This window comes from Natator depressus, chromosome 2, assembly GCF_965152275.1.
Source record: "Natator depressus isolate rNatDep1 chromosome 2, rNatDep2.hap1, whole genome shotgun sequence".
Lineage (NCBI taxonomy): Eukaryota > Metazoa > Chordata > Testudines > Cheloniidae > Natator > Natator depressus.
The window spans coordinates 75278157-75295373 of record NC_134235.1 but is presented as its reverse complement, the minus strand read 5'-3'; the positions used below and the strand labels follow the sequence as shown (position 1 = coordinate 75295373).

The 17217-nt window shown below is 39.9% G+C and overlaps 1 protein-coding gene across 1 annotated transcript in view; it reads right to left on the bottom strand.

The window, feature by feature from the left end:
* Positions 1 to 1850, bottom strand: part of LOC141982414 (desmocollin-2-like) — a 39930-nt gene extending 38080 nt beyond the window's left edge. Inside the window, exon 1 of the mRNA XM_074944455.1 lies at positions 1823 to 1850. The gene's annotated coding sequence lies outside the window, so the exon portion shown is untranslated. The remainder of the gene's footprint in view (positions 1 to 1822) is intronic.
* Positions 1851 to 17217: the final 15367 nt, after the last annotated feature.

Sequence of the window (17217 nt, the reverse complement as noted above, 5' to 3'; positions counted from 1 at the left end):
TTCTAGGCCAATGAAATGTAATTTCAAAACATTAACCAATGAGTTTAGTCTGATATTAACATGAAGAGTTATGAAGTAATATATACAGAGACAAGATAAGAATAGACCTGTTGGTACATATAAAAGGGTTCAATATGCTTTGAGTGTACATATGACACAGATGCCTAAACTTGCATTATATAAGAAGTGTTTGTTATGTTGAGTTTTGTTTGTTTGTTGCGGGGGTTGGGAGAGTGCAAGAGAAGGCAGGGGAATTTTGCTTTCTTTAATTGGATTGGTGAGTAAAGTACGATTAGCATGGCTTTTCCCCCTCCACTCATCGAGATTACAGTAAGAGTAAGTAAATGGAAAATTCTCACGAAAACTTACCTGCCCAGACACAATCCAAGACTGAGTGCATTACATATAAAAATAATCCATTTAGCCTGGCAATAGTATTGAAAATTTACTTATGCAGGGACAAACTATTCTTTAGTCTGATTATGATAGTGGGGAGTTGGGGGTGGCCAAGCTAATGTTACTTTACTCACCCATTAAAGAGTTTTTTTCCTGAAGGCAAATAGAATTGGTCACGGCTGATAATTATATATGGGTATAAATAAATATATTTGTTACCCTGCATTTAAATGGGCCAAAAGCCGTTCACCCTCCAATGCATGGACCCTTTGAAGTAAATAGGAGTACTTGTGAGAGCATGATTTGGCTTCAAATGAACAACTGAATTTGATTTTTAGAAATACAGCATATAGACACAAAGACTCTTTCCTTTTCATACCTGATTTATTGACTAATAATACATATCCGTATTAATGATTATCCTTTACTTCTGTAATAACCAGTAGAATATAGAATATTAGGGTTGGAAGAGACCTCAGGAGGGCATCTAGTCCAATCCCCTGCTCAAAGCATGTCTAGTCTCACAGCCCTAATCAAGGAACACCACTTAAAAAAACAAAAAAAACAAAACAAAAAACACCCAAGCACCATTTTGGGCAGTTGGACTAAACAGATCTATAAATGTAGGTGACAAAGCACCAAAGTCAATTTAATTTTTCTGACTCATCTAGTCTTCCCTTTCTGAAGTTCATGTACTTAAGGATTCCATACTAGAAAGGCACATATACTTTTCACCATACAACATGATAGTCCTTCCAGGGCATGGAATGGTGCCTTCGGACACTTTAATTTAAAAAAGTTAATGTAAAAGGGGAAACGGTTATTAAGCCCTACCTAAAAAAATTAAAAAAAAAAAAGAGAGAAGCCAGGAACGAATTTCAACAAGCCTTCACTGACAACTAGGACCCAAGAAGGTTCAAATAAATTTCAGAAAAGATTTTTTTTAATTAAAAAAAAAGGAGAAAAATGGTTCTCTCCGAATCTAGACTTTGAAACTTTGGTTTAGATGCACTTTTTTTTAAAGTTTTTAAGTGAAAAATAATCAATAATTAGCAGGCACACCACACTGTCTTAACATTTCACTAACGCCCACTACATTTGGTTTCTTCTAACTAGAAATAAGGGGCTGCTCCGACTGATCTAGACAAGCCAAATCAACCCACTTCTGGGGACAAACTGCTCCGAACGCGCACAACTCCCACCGACCTAGCCCTGGCACAGACAACGGCTGTCCCCGCGCCGCCGCTGACAGTCTCGCCAAAACCTTGCCGGTAACGACTACGGCCGGTATCCTGCGCGGACGGCGCCAAGGTCTTCTCGGCGGCGGCGGCGGGAACCAGTCCGCAGAACACACCGCGGGACCGGGATAAGAGGCGCGGCGCCGCTCGGCGCCCCCGGCGGGGTGGGGAGCGCTGGCCACACTCACCAAGAGGCCGAAGAGGAGCTGGCGACAGGCGGTTCTGCAGAGCGAGCCCCCCTGGCGGGCTGCGGCGGGGGCCATCTCCGGGCGGCTGGGGGCGGCGGAGGCGCTGGCTGAGGGCGCCCGCGAAGGAGCAGGGGGCAAGGCTGCTGCCGGTGCGGTGGCGAGCGGGAAGGCGGAGGCAGGAGGTGGCTACTTTCTTTTCCCTCTTTTCCTTCGGGGCGGGTGGGGCGAGGCGCAGCGGCAGACGCGCCGTGCGGCTCCTCGCAAGGACTTGAGTTGTTTGCTCCGCTCCTCGCCTGGGCCAGGAAACTCCCTTCTCGGCCAGCCCCCTTCCTCCGCCGGCCAGGTCGGGCCAGGCGCTGCTTCCCCTCCTCCGCCCGCCGGGGAACCCGCCCTACCCCGGCGCTGGGCGTAGCGGCGCACGAAGAGGGCGGCGCCAGCCACACCTGAGCCCCGCTTGCCTGGGCGGCTGCGGCTTCCGCCCCCTTGGCTGGGGGCAGTCTCGGCGGTGGCGCCCTTGGGCCGCCGACCTCCCCGCTGGCAGCGCCCTTCCGCCTTCCCCTGCCCAGGTGGGGGCCCCCTGGATTCATTTCCCTAGAGAGCGAGTTAAATCCGCCCCGGGCACGCTGCGGAGCAGGCAAGGGCGCTGCCCGAGTGGGCAGCCGGAGCCGAGAAGGCGGGGGCCGGGGGCTCTGGGTTAGTTGCGAGGGGAAGGAGAGGCAGGGATGTGCGAAGCGGCTTCGCAGGTGAGCTTGGTGAAGTTGACAAAGTCCGCAACTGCGCTGCAGAGAAAAGCCTGGGGGCGTTCGCAGATCAGCGCTTGAGCCGCTGTTGTCAGCCCTAAACCTCCCACAGCAAGCCTCGCAAGTCACAAGGCGAGCTTTAAAATGATGAGATTTTTTTTAAAAAAAACGTTTGTGGGGGTGTCTTTTTTTGGGGGGGGGGGTCGCTTCTGATTTTTATTTCATTTAGAGTTCACATTTTCAAGCAACCGAGCTGTCGGGATTTCTTTTTCTCTTTAAAAAAACAAACATACAAACTTGAGATTCTCACTTAATTACAGGTTTCAGAGTAGCAGCCGTGTTAGTCTGTATTCGCAAAAAGAAAAGGAGTACTTGTGGCACCTTAGAGACTAACCAATTTATTTGAGCATAAGCTTTTGTGAGCTACAGCTCACAGAGCCTGGGGTGTGAAGAAAAAGCAACAGTTGGCATTGCTGAGTATTCTGTGATGGTTTTAAATATTCAAATGGACAGTGGTTTAAAAAAAAATTCCCCCCACAAACTGAATATTGCAATGTTAAACAGAAAATGAACCTGAACAGAAATAAAGGTGAAGATGAGTTTTTTATTTTGTTGTCCAAACTGAGTGAGGTACAAAAAGTAAACAAACTACTTAAATAGTGAAAAGTAAATTATTATTTTTAAATACATTCCATTTATCTTCTAAAGAGCTACTGGGTATAAATTAATTGAAAAAAGTTCACTAAAACTTTTTTAACATGGTAGTGTCCTGTTGAACCTAGGGGCTTATCTACATTTACTGCACTGCTGTGACACTTGGTGAAGATGCTACCTACGCCTACAGAAGAATTTCTGCTGTTGACATACCACTGTCTACACCAGGGTTTAGGTTGCTAACTACGTCGCTCAAGGGTGTGGATTTTCCACACCCCGAGTGATGTAGTTATTTCGACATAAGTGCCTTGTGTAGACCAAGCCTAACCATCTTTCACTCTACTTTGCTTCCAGTTTGTCCTTTCAGTTAAAGCCCTGATTATCCCTCACCTTGTACATTATAAGTCTGACATATGGGATTTCTGCACAGGCTTGTAGAATACGCCCCTTAGCAGGAAAGAAGTCATCTGTACCATACATTTTCATTACTGATTTTTCTGTATTTAATGATATTGCTAATGAAATATTTTCTGTCAGATATGTGCGCCGGGAAACTGGAATTCGGGTGTTAACATTTGGGAACTGGGAGCTTTCCCCCTTTTTGCTTAATAAACACACCCTGCCAATTCCCATGGCGGCATCAAGCTCTCTTTACTATTCTGTGCCATCTATCCATACTGTGAATGGCAGCATGGAGAGACGAGATGCTTTCTTGGGACCATTGCATGCCTCATAATATCTGAATTTGGGTGGAGAGTGGATGACCAGGAACAGGGAATACTCCATCCCCCTGCACTAGCCAACACATTACACGAGGGAGTATGTACTGCACTGGGTATAGGGCTGCCACAGGTTACATACCCCCTGGAGCAGGGAAACAGATTGTGTCAGCTCCTGGGGCAGCATAGCTGTGTGTTGCCCCATACATAGGGCTTGTGGCAAAATCACAATTGTCCCATAGTAATTATATTAGAATGAGTTACAGTACCATGCTAACCTTCAAAATATTAATGGGTCATGGCCTACCATCAAAATTACACAACTTTAATTCATTTCAAAAAGAGTTGCAGACATGGTAAAATGCCAGGTTATGGCTACAGTTTGGACCCGCTTATGACACATTTTCAAATGTAATGCTCCAAGTGAATCAGACTGCTCATATTAGTAAGCATTATGCACAACAATAAGTTTTTGCCCTTTTGAATCCTTAGCTATGTGTCAGCATATTTGCCTGGAGAAATCCATCGCGGTATAGTTAAGAGTTGGGTGATTCAAACTCCTTATTCTGAAGGAGTGGCTAAAAACCTGAACTCTCATATCACATTTACATAAATATTTCAGTTCTTGTAGAATTGTACTCTGAATGTATTTACCCTTCACCAAAGCTAACAAAGTACTGTCTTTAAGATAAGAATATACTCCCCTAATTGAAATCCCAGTATACTTTATTGTACTACTTTTACTGGTCTCCATTTCTACAGATCATTATGGGCTTCTGGTGGTTGCTTTCTCCTGGCAGGCCAGTATTCCTGGGAGCCAGCAAAGTAATAGGTCTGTTTCATTGTTCCAAAATCTATTTGCCAACTGGACTCAGATAAAAATTTTAAACAGAAAATTCCATTGGGGTTGGTGAAGAAAAATATTTTCATATTTCACAAACAGGTAAACCATGCCCTTCATATGCTCAGCACTACATGAGGTAACTAGGAGCTCATTTATATCTACAGGTGGATATAATCTCAATTTATTCCTGGCTCTAATGGTTTCTTATTTTCTTTTATTTTTATTTCTTCTGCTCACTTTCACTTCTCTTTAATTCATCCATGGTTCTTCTCACACATTTTAAACTTCTGCTTGCTGCCTGTCCCCTATTTCTTTCCTCTAAGGTGGAGCCTGCTTCTCTTACTACATTTTATTCAGTTTTCTCCTCCTCATTCCCCCCCCCCACCAAAAATCTGCCCATTCCAGTTTCTACAAAAGCTTTAAGAAGGTTCTGATGCATCCCTTCACTGAAAACATATTCCTTGATGTTTGAATAGAAAGAAAGAAAGAGAGAAAATTATTATACCAGGTGTACCCTACAGCAACAGTATCCTGAAAACAAAACAGTTGTTTAAGGTGTACCCTTAAGTATAGATTCAGTAATAGATTTATAGAATTTGTTTGAGTGTATATATGGATTAATGTATATTTTCATTACGTTCTTAAAGAAAATTAGAAGAAACAAACAACAACTTCCTCAAATGTCTTTTACTAATCACTGTAGTAAGTAGTCCAAAAGTGGAATTGTTCTGGTATGTGTTTATTTTGTCATCAAAACAAAAATTCAGATATGACACTTGTATTAAAATAAACTAAAACCACTAAGTTTGGGCAATAGTTTAGAATAAAATTTCATTAACTACAGTTTTAATACCATTTTAAGATATTTCTTGTCTTGCAAACTGTAACCAAAAGCATGTACTAAAAATTATGGCAATAGAAAGAAGAGTAATTGTGTTAGTTCACTTAGAGTCACTATAGAGTTTTGCAAAACTTTCATTAATATCAATGACGATTCCAACTGCAGAGCAATAGGAAAATTCAGAACATCTGCCTTTCTGTGTTCAGGTAGAACTTGCTACAATCATTCATGTCTTTTTCAGCTACAGGAAGCAGATGGGCTATTGGATTGGATGGGCTATTACCAGCAAGAGAGTGAGTTTGTCTGTGGGGGGGCGGAGGGTGAGAAAACCTGGATTTGTGCTGGAAATGGCCCAACTTGATGATCACTTTAGATAAGCTATTACCAGCAGGAGAGTGGGGTGGGAGGAGGTATTGTTTCATGGTGTCTGTGTATATAATGTCTTCTGCAATTTCCACAGTATGCATCTGATGAAGTGAGCTGTAGCTCACGAAAGCTCATGCTCAAATAAATTGGTTAGTCTCTAAGGTGCCACAAGTCCTCCTTTTCCTTTTGCGAATACAGACTAACACGGCTATTACTCTGATTCCCTTGGTGGTCCACCAGAGGCTATATTTAGTGAACTTCAAAATATGGGTCAAGACATACTTTTGCCAAGCATTAGACTATTAACTGTTCTATGTGTTGAGGGGAGTCTAATGTGGTGAATGTTATTAATTTAGATCACGCACTCAGTTCTGAAGGGTATATAATAAATAAATGAGACTGGCCCTAAGAAACTAATAACTCTTCAAACTCTGCCTTTAGTAATCCATCAGAGGGAATGATATGCAGCTTGTCTTAATTGTGAGAATAACTATTAAAAAAATGTTTAAATCCTTCAGACTTTACTCATTCCCAGTTGACATTTGGACTGTGTAAGACTGCAGAATATGGCTTTTACAGTATGTTTTCTTTTTGTCATAAGAAACCACCTAAAACATCCAGAAAGTCTAAATAAAATGTCTAATTGTCTAAATGTCTAAAATTATTCTCATTAAAAAGTTTGTTTAATAATTTTTTTAGAAGTTTTATCAGTCTCTTCCCTAAATAAAATGGTACACCCAAGCATACTTTAACTAGCTTTTCTTGTTTTTACCTAGTGATTTAGCTCAACATTTTCATATGAAAATCACCATCTGCCAAGACAAAAGGTGTATTATGTCAGGCATTAATATACTTTTTGTCATGGCAAAACCTGATTTTCACCCAACCTCTTTGAATTATGAGATCATTACAGATGCATGCTTCATTGTGCCTAGTCATTCAAATAATAGATAATGTCACTTGCAGGTTTAAATGAGTGTAAATGGTGGTTTCTCTGTAACTTGAAGTCTAAATCATGATTTGAGGACTTCAGTAACTCAGACAGAGGTTATGTGTCTGTTACAGTAGTGGGTGGGTGAGAGTCTATGGCCTGCAATGTGCAGGAGGTCAAATTAAATTATCATGATTGACCCTTCTGGCCTTAAAGTCTCTGAGTCTTTTTACCAATACAATTTAAAATACATATTTTCAGAACTTAAAACAACTAAAGAAGATGTATTTTAAAGGAATACATCTTTATTATCAAAATTATTTTATTTCCAGTATTTGAAACCCATTCTTTATAACATGATTCTGGGTTCTGTACAATATTTGAATTGCTTGAAGAATATAGCATACAGTGTGGAAATTGTTCAACAATTTCAATGCTGGAAGAACCTTATTCATTACTGAACAATATACTACCTCCAAAAATGCTCCTTTCAGGCAAAACCTGAGAAAAAAGATGGATGGATCTTACACTATGCTTTGAAAGCCAGCTGACTTGGAATCTACTAGACTAGTGGGAGAAGTGAATACCAGAGTGAAGGACCCTCATCTGGAAATCTCTGTCCCCATTCCTAGAAACCAGAAGTTCCCATGCTGACTTGTGGCAGATACAGTAGAGAGACAATTTTTCAGGTAGTCAGCACCTCACTATTTAGGGCTTTACAGATGTATATGACCTGGAAGTAAACAGAAAGTCAGTTCTATCCAGAAATTAATTTGCTATAGCGCTCTTCATCAAACAGATGAGAACTTTATTCTGTACTAGCTGTAGCCTCTGAGCAGTTGTCAAAGGTAGCCTATGTACAGGACATTGCTGTAATCCAATCTGGAGGCTAAAAGGGCATGAGGAACTACAGAATGGTCTTTGTCAGAAATACATTATTGGAATTGCCTTATCGGGTATTTTTTTAAAAAAACATTTTTAGCTGCTAATGCCACCTGAGAATCCAAACAATCAGAGATTGGAAAGCACCCCTAAATTATGAGTCTTTTGGATAAAGGATGAGTGGGCCCCCTAAATATTGGAACAGATTCCATTCCCACCATAACTCCTTACTACTTCCTCTAGCCACGTGCATCACCTCCATCTTGTAGCAAGCATATGAGCTGAGTTACACATTTAAAAGAATCAGCAACTGGATATGACTTACTTAGATTTAGAATTTCCTGGGCCTAGTGACACATGAGGCAACCCAATTTTTCCATCGCTGTCTAACTCCATTTTACTTCATCTCCATGATGGCAGCATTCTTTTAGTTCCTTCTATAATAAGTCCCTTCTCTTTCCCTCTTCCCAGCGGGAATCTAATCTAAGACACCTTCTGCTTCTTCCACAGGGTAGCCTGATGACATGACCAAACCACCATAGTCGTCGCTATCTGATTATTGAGTCTGCTGACCCGTTGGTGCAGCAGTTTTGTATTGGTTAGATGATCTCGCCAATGGATTCCCAAGATTCTTATTAAATAAAGTTGGTGAAATATTTTCATTTCCTGTTGAGTACTTCCACCATCAGCCACATTTCCAAGGCGTACAGTAGTGTCAGAAAGACAATAGCACTGTATAATCTCATTTGAGTATGTAGATGTATCTTCTTATTCTTCGAGATATGAGTCCATTGTTAGAAGGAAATCATCAACCAGCAAAACTAGCCAAGTCTCTCTGCCATGCTCAGGCCAAAAGCCAGAATGAAAGAGAATTTTTATCACTTCAAATTATATTAAATCTGCCTCATCACAATTTTGTCAATAACCTGATTCAAAGAACAGGAGGATTAAAGACATGGTGGTAAGTGATTAAATAACATCATAAAAACCTATCTTTTTGAGCCTGGGCCTAACACACTCAGCCCAGAAAAGTTGACATCCTGACACTACCAGTCTCACCCAACAACAGATCTGATAGTTCCATACTTGATTTTCCTAGACCTAAGGAATGAAGGCCACCATGCAGGCCTTTTAGCACCTCTAGAATCATATTGAATTCCTGTTCCTTTCTGTGAGAAACACTCAGTTCTGCTTCTGAGCAGAAATAGCATAGGTTTGCCAAGCTGACTACCACTTGGAACAAGTTCTCTGGTCAAGTTTACATGGACATTCTAGTGGATGAGAAGAAGCGTGCTTTGCTTTCACTACAGCTACCGTATAAGATTTCAAAAGAACTTCTTGGCATAAGATATCAGACTCTATGCAATTTCTGCCTCTGGTGTTCTCGTCGCCTCCCCATGCTTCATTTTTTGGCATGCCATCGGTGCACCCATGAGAATGGTGTAAAAGGAGAATAATTGAGGAGCCGCTGCATGGATAGGCAAGGACAAAAGATGGCTATGATAATTAATGGTATTAACAAGAACGAAATCTTCAGTTATTACTGTATTGGATGTATTATGACTCTTGGAGATTTAAACTTTTTGTGCTCAATGAATCATACTTGAAAGTCTGGATTTAGTGCTGTGATACACATATGTATTGTTCTCGTCGCCTCCCCATGCTTCATTTTTTGGCATGCCATCGGTGCACCCATGAGAATGGTGTAAAAGGAGAATAATTGAGGAGCCGCTGCATGGATAGGCAAGGACAAAAGATGGCTATGATAATTAATGGTATTAACAAGAACGAAATCTTCAGTTATTACTGTATTGGATGTATTATGACTCTTGGAGATTTAAACTTTTTGTGCTCAATGAATCATACTTGAAAGTCTGGATTTAGTGCAGTGATACACGTATGTATTTTTTTACTCATGTATTCTGAGACAATTATTGTTAAAAGGTAATTATTTTTTTAAAAAGAATAAAATAGCAGAATTAAATTATAACTTCATCCAAATCACTCTGTTACAGACTTCATAATGGTAGAATTTTTAGTTTGCATATGTTTCGGCATTAAATTTATATGGGAAGGACTGATGTGATTGCAATTGTGACAGTATTATTCACTAAACATTTCTTTTGTATGCTGCATTTATTACTCTTAAGATTTATAGATTCATAGATATTAAGGTCAGAAGGGACCATTATGATCATCTAGTCCGACCTCTTGCACAACGCAGGCCACAGAATCTCACCCACCCACTCCTGCGAAAAACTTCTCACCTATCTCTGAACTATCGAAGTCCTCAAATCGTGATTTAAAGACTTCAAGGAGCAGAGAATCCTCCAGCAAGTGACCCGTGCCCCATGCTACCGAGGAAGGTGAAAAACCTCCAGGGCCTCTTCCAATCTGCCCTGAAGGAAAATTCCTTCCCGACCCCAAATATGGTGATCAGTTAAATCCTGAGCATATGGGCAAGATTCACCAGCCAGATACCCAGAAAAGAATTTTCTTTAGTAACTCAGATCCCACCTCATCTAACATCCCATCACAGGCCATTGGGCCTATTTACCATGAATATTTAAGGATCAATTAATTACCAGAACCATGTTATCCCATCATACCATCTCCTCCATAAATTTATCGATTTTAATCTTAAAGCCAGATCGGTCTTTTGTCCCCACTGCTTCCCTTGGAAGGCTATTCCAAAACTTCACTTCTCTGATGGTTAGAAACCGTCGTCTAATTTCAAGTCTAAACTTTCCAGTGACCAGTTTATATCCATTTGTTCTTGTGTCCACATTGGTACTGAGCTTAAATAATTCCTCTCCCTCTCCAGTATTTATCCCTCTGATATATTTATAGAGAGCAATCATATCTCCCCTCAACCTTCTTTTAGTTAGGCTAAACAAGCCAAACTCCTTGAGTCTCCTTTCATAAGACAGGTTTTCCATTCCTCGGATCATCCTAGTAGCCCTTCTCTGTACCTGTTCCAGTTTGAATTCATCCTTCTTAAACATGGGAGACCAGAACTGCACACAGTATTCCAGATGAGGTCTCACCAGTGCCTTGTATAATGGTACTAAAACCTCCTTATCTCTACTGGAAATACCTCTCCTGATGCATCCCAAGACCGCATTAGCTTTTTTCACGGCCATATCACATTGGCGGCTCAAAATCATCCTGTGATCAACCAATACTCCAAGGTCCTTCTCCTCCTCTGTTACTTCTAATTGATGCGTCCCCAGCTTATAACTAAAATTCTTGTTATTAATCCCTAAATGCATGACCTTGCACTTCTCGCTATTAAATTTCATCCTATTACTATTACTCCAGTTTACAAGGTCATCCAAATCTTCCTGTATGATATCCCGGTCTCTCTCTAAATTGGCAATACCTCCCAGCTTTGTATCATCTGCAAACTTTATTAGCACACTTCCACTTTTTGTGCCGAGGTCAGTAATAAAAAGATTAAATAAGATTGGTCCCAAAACTGATCCCTGAGGAACTCCACTGGTAACCTCCCTCCAGCCTGACAGTTCACCTTTCAGTAGGACCCGCTGTAATCTCCCTGTTAACCATATCCTTATCCACCTTTCAGTTTTCATATTGATCCCCATCTTTTCCAATTTAACTAATAATTACCCATGTGGCACGGTATCAAACGCCTTACTGAAATCTAGGTAAATTAGATCCACTGCGTTTCCTTTGTCTAAAAAATCTGTTACTTTCTCAAAGAAGGAGATCAGGTTGGTTTGGCACAATCTACCTCTTTATTCACATCAGATCAACACTGAAACTCTATCTTGTTTCTCTTGCGTATAATATTTTGTCAGGTTAGATAGAGGGTAGGAAGGGCAGGCTGTTACTGTTGATACTCATTAAAGAAATGAGTGACACAACTGTGAGTTGCTTCTGCCCTATATATGTGTGTGGCTGTAAACCCCACTCCATTAGCAGGAAAATGTGGAGGTAACCTGGAAAAGAAAATTCACAGAGTTTTCTTCCTTGTAGTATATACATTGTAGAAGGTGGCTGGACCAGTATTTTTATTGTAGTCCCTGTTTTAAAATATACACAGTAGGTTAACTCTACTCTACTCTATCTCTAATCCTTATAACAATTTCATATGTATTTCAGTAAAATACTATTCCCCAAACTAATTCTATCTCAAATATAAATGACCAAATTCTGTTCTAATTTAGACTTGTAAATCCCATGAACCTCACTGACTTTCATTATAATCATATCATATTACTGAAGATTATACCAAAATAATTATAAATTGACCCGGACTTGTTAATTTTGTGTCCCTTTTTTCAGTCACTGAGTAGGGCTTCCCCAATCAGACACTTCCTCTCTCTAGGTATGAACGCTGAGTTTCTCATCTGCTCACAGGGCCTTGTTTCTCTGGCAGTTCCTGAAGTATTACTCCTCCTTGCTCTATCACAAATGTTTATTCCCAGAATATCAAAGGGCTGTTTTCCTTGTATTAGCTGCTCTCAAGGTATAGGGCTCAAGAATAAACACCTCACTTTAAGCCATACTACTGTTTCTCTTCCTCTCAGGATAGCTGTCTGTTCAGCCTTCCAGAACCTTTTGGGCTAATATACTTTCCCCATTTCTTTTTAAAGAGACATCACACGAAAATGTTTTCCTGCATTTTAAATACTTCTGACCTAGTTAAATCCTTCTAAAAATGGTGTTTGTGTATGTGTGAGAGAGCGAGCTGTTGCACCCCGTTAAAGAACCAACAGTCCTTCATAATGAAACACTTTCTGTTTATCCCTTTTAACATTCCTCTTCTACTGTATGGAATTATGCAGCACTTTTCTTCTAGTCAGGTTGGTGGAGAGGTAACAGCCCTAAGATGACAATAATGTCATTACTAGAACTATTGACAGCAAGCGAGTGTTCAGTGAACAGTTGTTAGTTTCTACTCTGTATTGCATTGGCTTTGTAGTCCCAACAAGAGAAAAAATTAATGAAACCTTTTTGTTATCACTTAAGTAAACAGCTGTGATTCAGAACACACATGGGAGTAGTTCTATTGTTTAATAAGGAATAATTTTTACAAACTTGCTTTTTTAACTGTGTCTATACTTAAGTTTTCACCTCTAGATATTAGTACATACCAATATTGTTCCTAACTCAGTATGCAGTTTTCCAATACTCCTCACTTTCTTAAATCAAAATAATTTTTTTACCTAAGAAAAAAGCATGTTCCTTGGTGTGTGCCATGATCCCAAACCTGCTCCTGTTCTTTTTGTGGATACAGACTAACACAGCTGCTACTCTAAAACCTTAATTCCCATTGAGTTCAATGGGGGTAGGATTAGGCTCTATGTATCTGCAAAGTTTCAAAGTCTAGCCATTTTTCCTGTGGCCATGTCTAAAAATGCATGTACAATTCCCCCTCTCCAATAACTGAATAAGGATTGAAAGGATTTTACTCCAACACTTAAAACAAAATAATCATCACCTTTGGGCAGAGAAGAAACAGCAAATGTCAGCCTCCTTGGTAATTATTCTAAAAGTTATTATGAAACAGTGAAAACACTGTGAAAATAGTATATTATAAGGGACATAAGGGAAACCATCTTGCAGCCTTAACTACAGGAATTGTGGATGAAGGATTTCACCAATATGTGTTTCTTTCTTTTTTAGATCATGATTGGGCAGATAATGTTTTGAAAAGGATATACAAGTAGAAGCAGATGGAAGCCTAAGTCACAATACGCTTCTCTGCTTTTGACCCTCAAGTGATACTTCACTACAATTTTGACCGATTTTACAAATATTTGAACAGTGATTAGGTGTGTCATTTGATGAATGCAACATTTTATTCATTTAAAATGTTATATAGATATTTTCCCCCTTGTACTTTGTAGGTCTCTCTCCCTGATCAAGTGCTAAAATATATATACCAGTGAAAGATGAAGTTCCAGCAATTTGGAGATGTCACACAATAGAATTAATGCCCTGGTTTGCATATTTGATGATTATGCATTAATTTATTTTCATAAACATTAGCATATGTTCTGCTCACCAAAATTTAAGCTTGACAAGGCTACAGAGTGGAAAAGTCCTTAGAAACATAGGAATTGCTATATTCCTGGTTGGCTCTGATATATCCCTGGCTTGGTGTTCAGGTTACTCTTGCAGCTCCTTGAGGCTCTGTTAATGGTGGCTTCTTGTCCTGGACTGGGTGCAGGGCAGTGGTTGGGTGGCTAGTCCATGGTGCTGGCTGCTATTTACCTGGGCTAGTAAGGGAATTTGGTTGCTTCCTGTTGTGGCTGACCTGCTGGCCCTTATCTGGGTGCCTAGCTTGTTGCTTGCTCACTGGCTGGGGATGTTCTGGCCCTGTTTGTTGCTTCCCGATTAATGCATTCAGGCCCATGTGGCCAGAGAGATGGCTGGAGCACTGGCCAGTGTTGCCAGTTCCAAACCGGTGACCACACCTGGGTGAGGATCATGCTATAAACTACAACTCTATGTCACATGCATCCAACGATGTGGGTATTCACCCACGAAAGCTTATGCTCCAATACGTCTGTTAATCTATAAGGTGCCATAGGACTCTTTGCCGCTTTTACAACTCTATAGTTATAGTCCTCATTAGCTGGGTCTCTGTGGTTAGAATGCTGGATGACTCCAGGTGCAAAGACCTGGCCCCATTGAAGTCAATGGCAAAATACCAAGATTTCATCCCAGAATTATAACCATAGGTATCCTCCCTAAAGAAGACCTGACTACAGAGAAACAACCTAGATGGTCTCCTAAGATCCTGAAATTAGGGGATTTAAAACCCTAGGCAGAAGTAATTCAGCTGAAAAAAAGGGGCTTTGTAGCCAGGTTAGTAGACTTAATGGCCTGATGTTAGTTAATTAGTTAGTTCGTGCTGGAGTAGCATGAACGCAATGCTATTACTGTGATGAAATAAATATTTCTGTACTGTTTGTGCAGTAAATCTGTTAATTTTCATTGACAACAAATAATTCCTGTTTGACTCTCTCTCTTCTTTCCTTTCTTCTCTTTCCCGCCGTTCCATGTTTATTTCCATATTCTCTCCGATTCACTGATGGATGACATTGTGTGTCTGGGTGTGTCCCTAATTAACACATCAGCTGGAATCAGCTATAAACTGTTGACATTTTTGTAAGAATTTTTAGAGTCTTGTAGTTATACCACTACACTTTTTGTTCTGTTCCACATTTACATCTTTAACATACGAGAGGACCAAAACACTGAGTCTCCTTTCCCTTAACCTGATGTAAAGCAGGAGTTATTCCCCTGAATTTATACCAGTGCACAGCTCATGTAATTAAGAGGGGAATCAGACCTTGAGCTTTCTTTGGTTGTCTGCAGTGCAAAAATTAAGTTGGGAATCCATTTATGGGTGAAACTTTCTATCTATCTATCTATCTATCTTTAAACCCATTGAAGTTGAGCAATATGTACAATTAATAGGAAGTTGAATATATAATTAAGAGATAATGTTTGTAGTACAGGACATTTTCCCAGGATAATAATTTCCATCTTATTCATACAAGTATAGTAAATGTTAGGTAATATATTTTCAAGCAGGAAACATTCATCTTGTGACAAAGTTCTGTTAGAATGCTTTTACTTTGGTTATACCAAGTATAGGATATTAACTAACATAGAATAATAATATAAGGAGTGGTAGAAAGAAGAAATTATGGCATTGACAGGCTGGCATAGAAGTGTAAAGTTGATAGAGGATTTAATTTTAAACACTAAAACTCAAATTGGTTATTTTATTAATCTGGGTATCAAATCAGGAAGTGGGAGCAGTAGCGCTTGCCTGTAATCCTAACTACTTGGAAGGCTAAGGTTGGCAGATCACTCAGGGGTTCTGGGTTGTGGTGTGCTATGCCAATCAGCTGTCCAGTGCTACTGACTGCCTAACCAGTGAGTGGCTGAAGGACTGCCTAGAAGAACATGAATGATGTGTTGTGATCAGCGCTCTCTCTGTGAAGGCTGACGGACCAGTTGATCAAGGTGATGATCATATCAGGACATGTGAGAAGGTTATAGCAAAACCATAAAGAAGGAAAAGATGCTGGATCATAGCATAGGTTAAAAAGGCAATTTGGTATAGAAAGCTTGGTGTCTTATACAGTCCTCAAAGCAACTGAAGAAGAACTCCAGTTTTATGAATAGAATGAAATTTAATCAGATAAATGGAGGACTTTTTAATGCGAATGTTGCATGTCTGGAGACATAATCAAACTTCAGATTTTCTGGTAAGAGGTGTTTGGGTGAGTTTCTGTTGCATTACATTACCTTTCAGATCAGTCTGCAGGGAAAATATACCAGTCTTCTACATACATATCATTGAATCATGGAGATGTTATTCATGCTCTCTCCCTCTGGAAAGCATCAAGTGCAAAGATAATTGCTTTTTCTAAAAGGGTGGAAGAACTTTACAATCATAAGGGAATTTAATACTTTGGTACAGATGAGTTAAAGCAAGAAAAACAGCACTCACAATAAGAAAAGGAGTACTTGTGGCACCTTACAGACTAACCAATTTATTTGAGCATGAGCTTTCGTGAGCTACAGCTCACTTCATGAAGTGAGCTGTAGCTCACGAAAGCTCATGCTCAAATAAATTGGTTAGTCTGTAAGGTGCCACAAGTACTCCTTTTCTTTTTGCGAATACAGACTAACACGGCTGTTATTCTAAAGCATTCACAATGTTGCTTAGCAAGGAAACAAGTCACAACCCTTCACCAAAGTGGATAATGTATTTTGGAATGCCATGACAGAAAGGTAAACCATGCATAGTTGCCCAAGTATGTTTTTCTGTCCCATGAGTACTTCTATGTGAAGGGATGATTTAAACCTTACTGTTTATTGTAAGAACATTTATGAGACCTCACTATATATCTTTTCCCTTTCTTGGCCAATAACTATTAAAGATTCCAGTCATGATCATTAATAAATAGAGCCATGGATCAAACAATGAAGTATGTGTTCAGAACCTCAGTTTTATTATAAGGAAGGTGAAAAGCAATTTGATTTTATTTAGGAAGTATTACACTTGGCCATAGTGAGCATTATACACCAAGAAAGGAGAAGTTCAGAAAGATGCTAGACTGGATTGCAGTCACAAGGAGTAAGTCTTTCAAACAGATTATGAAATTATTACTATATCTAGTGGAAAGGATGGTGCCATTTATCAAAGTACCAATTAGTCATATGCATTGGTCTTGGTGGTTGGACTTAATCATATCTGGAAACAACATAAAGAAAAAGGAAGGAGGATAGCACAGTAATGTGATCCTCAAATAATGTTAAACTAACACTAGGATGTCAAAAAATTAAATTGCATTGTATGTAGGACGAACCTTTGTTTTCACACCACCAATGAATGTGATAAATTGGAATGGTCACAGCCCTGCCT